Genomic DNA, 5,562 nt, shown 5'->3' on the forward strand with positions numbered 1-5,562 from the left:
AGCCGGAAAGAACCAGCACATTAACGAGGAGACAGCGTGGGGACAAGCCATGCTTCAGCCGGAAAGAACCAGCACATTAACGAGGAGACAGCGTGGGGACAAGCCATGCTTCAGCCGGAAAGAACCAGCACATTAACGAGGAGACAGCGTGGGGACAAGCCATGCTTCAGCCGGAAAGAAACCAGCACATTAACGAGGAGACAGCGTGGGGACAATCCATGCTTCAGCCGGAAAGAACCAGCACATTAACGAGGAGACAGCGTGGGGACAAGCCATGCTTCAGCCGGAAAGAACCAGCACATTAACGAGGAGACAGCGTGGGGACAAGCCATGCTTCAGCCGGAAAGAACCAGCACATTAACGAGGAGACAGCGTGGGGACAATCCATGCTTCAGCCGGAAAGAACCAGCACATTAACGAGGAGACAGCGTGGGGACAAGCCATGCTTCAGCCGGAAAGAACCAGCACATTAACGAGGAGGCAGCGTGGGGACAAGCCATGGTTCAGCCGGAAAGAACCAGCACATTAACGAGGAGACAGCGTGGGGACAAGCCATGCTTCAGCCGGAAAGAACCAGCACATTAACGAGGAGGCAGCGTGGGGACAATCCATGCTTCAGCCGGAAAGAACTAGCACATTAACGAGGAGGCAGCGTGGGGACAAGCCATGCTTCAGCCGGAAAGAACCAGCACATTAACGAGGAGACAGCGTGGGGACAATCCATGCTTCAGCCGGAAAGAAACAGCACATTAACGAGGAGACAGCGAGGGGACAAGCCATGCTTCAGCCGGAAAGAACCAGCACATTAACGAGGAGACAGCGAGGGGACAAGCCATGCTTCAGCCGGAAAGAACCAGCACATTAACGAGGAGACAGCGTGGGGACAAGCCATGCTTCAGCCGGAAAGAACCAGCACATTAACGAGGAGACAGCGTGGGGACAAGCCATGCTTCAGCCGGAAAGAACCAGCACATTAACGAGGAGGCAGCGTGGGGACAATCCATGCTTCAGCCGGAAAGAACTAGCACATTAACGAGGAGGCAGCGTGGGGACAAGCCATGCTTCAGCCGGAAAGAACCAGCACATTAACGAGGAGACAGCGTGGGGACAATCCATGCTTCAGCCGGAAAGAACCAGCACATTAACGAGGAGACAGCGTGGGGACAATCCATGCTTCAGCCGGAAAGAACCAGCACATTAACGAGAAGACAGCGTGGGGACAAGCCATGCTTCAGCCAGAAAGAACCAGCACATTAACGAGGAGACAGCGAGGGGACAAGCCATGCTTCAGCCGGAAAGAACCAGCACATTAACGAGGAGACAGCGAGGGGACAAGCCATGCTTCAGCCGGAAAGAACCAGCACATTAACGAGGAGACAGCGTGGGGACAAGCCATGCTTCAGCCGGAAAGAACCAGCACATTAACGAGGAGACAGCGTGGGGACAAGCCATGCTTCAGCCGGAAAGAACCAGCACATTAACGAGGAGACAGCGTGGGGACAAGCCATGCTTCAGCCGGAAAGAACCAGCACATTAACGAGGAGACAGCGTGGGGACAAGCCATGCTTCAGCCGGAAAGAACCAGCACATTAACGAGGAGACAGCGTGGGGACAAGCCATGCTTCAGCCGGAAAGAACCAGCACATTAACGAGGAGACAGCGTGGGGACAATCCATGCTTCAGCCGGAAAGAACCAGCACATTAACGAGGAGACAGCGTGGGGACAAGCCATGCTTCAGCCGGAAAGAACAAGCACATTAACGAGGAGACAGCGTGGGGACAAGCCATGCTTCAGCCGGAAAGAACCAGCACATTAACGAGGAGGCAGCGTGGGGTCAATCCATGCTTCAGCCGGAAAGAACCAGCACATTAACGAGGAGACAGCGTGGGGACAAGCCATGCTTCAGCCGGAAAGAACCAGCACATTAACGAGGAGACAGCGTGGGGACAAGCCATGCTTCAGCCGGAAAGAACCAGCACATTAACGAGGAGACAGCGTGGGGACAAGCCATGCTTCAGCCGGAAAGAACCAGCACATTAACGAGGAGACAGCGTGGGGACAAGCCATGCTTCAGCCGGAAAGAACCAGCACATTAACGAGGAGACAGCGTGGGGACAATCCATGCTTCAGCCGGAAAGAACCAGCACATTAACGAGGAGACAGCGTGGGGACAAGCCATGCTTCAGCCGGAAAGAACCAGCACATTAACGAGGAGACAGCGTGGGGACAAGCCATGCTTCAGCCGGAAAGAACCAGCACATTAACGAGGAGGCAGCGTGGGGACAAGCCATGGTTCAGCCGGAAAGAACCAGCACATTAACGAGGAGACAGCGTGGGGACAAGCCATGCTTCAGCCGGAAAGAACCAGCACATTAACGAGGAGACAGCGTGGGGACAAGCCATGCTTCAGCCGGAAAGAACCAGCACATTAATGAGGAGACAGCGTGGGGACAATCCATGCTTCAGCCGGAAAGAACCAGCACATTAACGAGGAGACAGCGTGGGGACAATCCATGCTTCAGCCGGAAAGAACCAGCACATTAACGAGGAGACAGCGTGGGGACAAGCCATGCTTCAGCCGGAAAGAACCAGCACATTAACGAGGAGACAGCGTGGGGACAAGCCATGCTTCAGCCAGAAAGAACCAGCACATTAACGAGGAGACAGTGTGGGGACAAGCCATGCTTCAGCCGGAAAGAACCAGCACATTAACGAGGAGACAGCGTGGGGACAAGCCATGCTTCAGCCGGAAAGAACCAGCACATTAACGAGGAGACAGCGTGGGGACAAGCCATGCTTCAGCCGGAAAGAACCAGCACATTAACGAGGACACAGCGTGGGGACAAGCCATGCTTCAGCCGGAAAGAACCAGCACATTAACGAGGACACAGCGTGGGGACAAGCCATGCTTCAGCCGGAAAGAACCAGCACATTAACGAGGACACAGCGTGGGGACAAGCCATGCTTCAGCCGGAAAGAACCAGCACATTAACGAGGAGGCAGCGTGGGGACAATCCATGCTTCAGCCGGAAAGAACTAGCACATTAACGAGGAGGCAGCGTGGGGACAAGCCATGCTTCAGCCGGAAAGAACCAGCACATTAACGAGGAGGCAGCGTGGGGACAAGCCATGCTTCAGCCGGAAAGAACCAGCACATTAACGAGGAGACAGCGTGGGGACAAGCCATGCTTCAGCCGGAAAGAACCAGCACATTAACGAGGAGGCAGCGTGGGGACAAGCCATGCTTCAGCCGGAAAGAACCAGCACATTAACGAGGAGGCAGCGTGGGGACAATCCATGCTTCAGCCGGAAAGAACTAGCACATTAACGAGGAGGCAGCGTGGGGACAAGCCATGCTTCAGCCGGAAAGAACCAGCACATTAATGAGGAGGCAGCGTGGGGACAAGCCATGCTTCAGCCGGAAAGAACCAGCACATTAACGAGGAGGCAGCGTGGGGACAAGCCATGCTTCAGCCGGAAAGAACCAGCACATTAACGAGGAGACAGCGTGGGGACAATCCATGCTTCAGCCGGAAAGAACCAGCACATTAACGAGGAGACAGCGTGGGGACAAGCCATGCTTCAGCCAGAAAGAACCAGCACATTAACGAGGAGACAGCGAGGGGACAAGCCATGCTTCAGCCGGAAAGAACCAGCACATTAACGAGGAGACCGCGAGGGGACAAGCCATGCTTCAGCCGGAAAGAACCAGCACATTAACGAGGAGACAGCGTGGGGACAATCCATGCTTCAGCCGGAAAGAACCAGCACATTAACGAGGAGACAGCGTGGGGACAAGCCATGCTTCAGCCGGAAAGAACCAGCACATTAACGAGGAGACAGCGTGGGGACAAGCCATGCTTCAGCCGGAAAGAACCAGCACATTAACGAGGAGGCAGCGTGGGGACAAGCCATGGTTCAGCCGGAAAGAACCAGCACATTAACGAGGAGACAGCGTGGGGACAAGCCATGCTTCAGCCGGAAAGAACCAGCACATTAACGAGGAGACAGCGTGGGGACAAGCCATGCTTCAGCCGGAAAGAACCAGCACATTAATGAGGAGACAGCGTGGGGACAATCCATGCTTCAGCCGGAAAGAACCAGCACATTAACGAGGAGACAGCGTGGGGACAATCCATGCTTCAGCCGGAAAGAACCAGCACATTAACGAGGAGACAGCGTGGGGACAAGCCATGCTTCAGCCGGAAAGAACCAGCACATTAACGAGGAGACAGCGTGGGGACAAGCCATGCTTCAGCCGGAAAGAACCAGCACATTAACGAGGAGACAGTGTGGGGACAAGCCATGCTTCAGCCGGAAAGAACCAGCACATTAACGAGGAGACAGCGTGGGGACAAGCCATGCTTCAGCCGGAAAGAACCAGCACATTAACGAGGAGACAGCGTGGGGACAAGCCATGCTTCAGCCGGAAAGAACCAGCACATTAACGAGGACACAGCGTGGGGACAAGCCATGCTTCAGCCGGAAAGAACCAGCACATTAACGAGGACACAGCGTGGGGACAAGCCATGCTTCAGCCGGAAAGAACCAGCACATTAACGAGGACACAGCGTGGGGACAAGCCATGCTTCAGCCGGAAAGAACCAGCACATTAACGAGGAGGCAGCGTGGGGACAATCCATGCTTCAGCCGGAAAGAACTAGCACATTAACGAGGAGGCAGCGTGGGGACAAGCCATGCTTCAGCCGGAAAGAACCAGCACATTAACGAGGAGGCAGCGTGGGGACAAGCCATGCTTCAGCCGGAAAGAACCAGCACATTAACGAGGAGACAGCGTGGGGACAAGCCATGCTTCAGCCGGAAAGAACCAGCACATTAACGAGGAGGCAGCGTGGGGACAAGCCATGCTTCAGCCGGAAAGAACCAGCACATTAACGAGGAGGCAGCGTGGGGACAATCCATGCTTCAGCCGGAAAGAACTAGCACATTAACGAGGAGGCAGCGTGGGGACAAGCCATGCTTCAGCCGGAAAGAACCAGCACATTAATGAGGAGGCAGCGTGGGGACAAGCCATGCTTCAGCCGGAAAGAACCAGCACATTAACGAGGAGGCAGCGTGGGGACAAGCCATGCTTCAGCCGGAAAGAACCAGCACATTAACGAGGAGACAGCGTGGGGACAATCCATGCTTCAGCCGGAAAGAACCAGCACATTAACGAGGAGACAGCGTGGGGACAAGCCATGCTTCAGCCAGAAAGAACCAGCACATTAACGAGGAGACAGCGAGGGGACAAGCCATGCTTCAGCCGGAAAGAACCAGCACATTAACGAGGAGACCGCGAGGGGACAAGCCATGCTTCAGCCGGAAAGAACCAGCACATTAACGAGGAGACAGCGTGGGGACAAGCCATGCTTCAGCCGGAAAGAACCAGCACATTAACGAGGAGACAGCGTGGGGACAAGCCATGCTTCAGCCGGAAAGAACCAGCACATTAACGAGGAGACAGCGTGGGGACAAGCCATGCTTCAGCCGGAAAGAACCAGCACATTAACGAGGAGACAGCGAGGGGACAAGCCATGCTTCAGCCGGAAAGAACCAGC

This window comes from Pseudophryne corroboree, chromosome 1 (genome assembly GCF_028390025.1).
Source record: "Pseudophryne corroboree isolate aPseCor3 chromosome 1, aPseCor3.hap2, whole genome shotgun sequence".
NCBI classification, from domain to species: Eukaryota; Metazoa; Chordata; class Amphibia; order Anura; family Myobatrachidae; genus Pseudophryne; species Pseudophryne corroboree.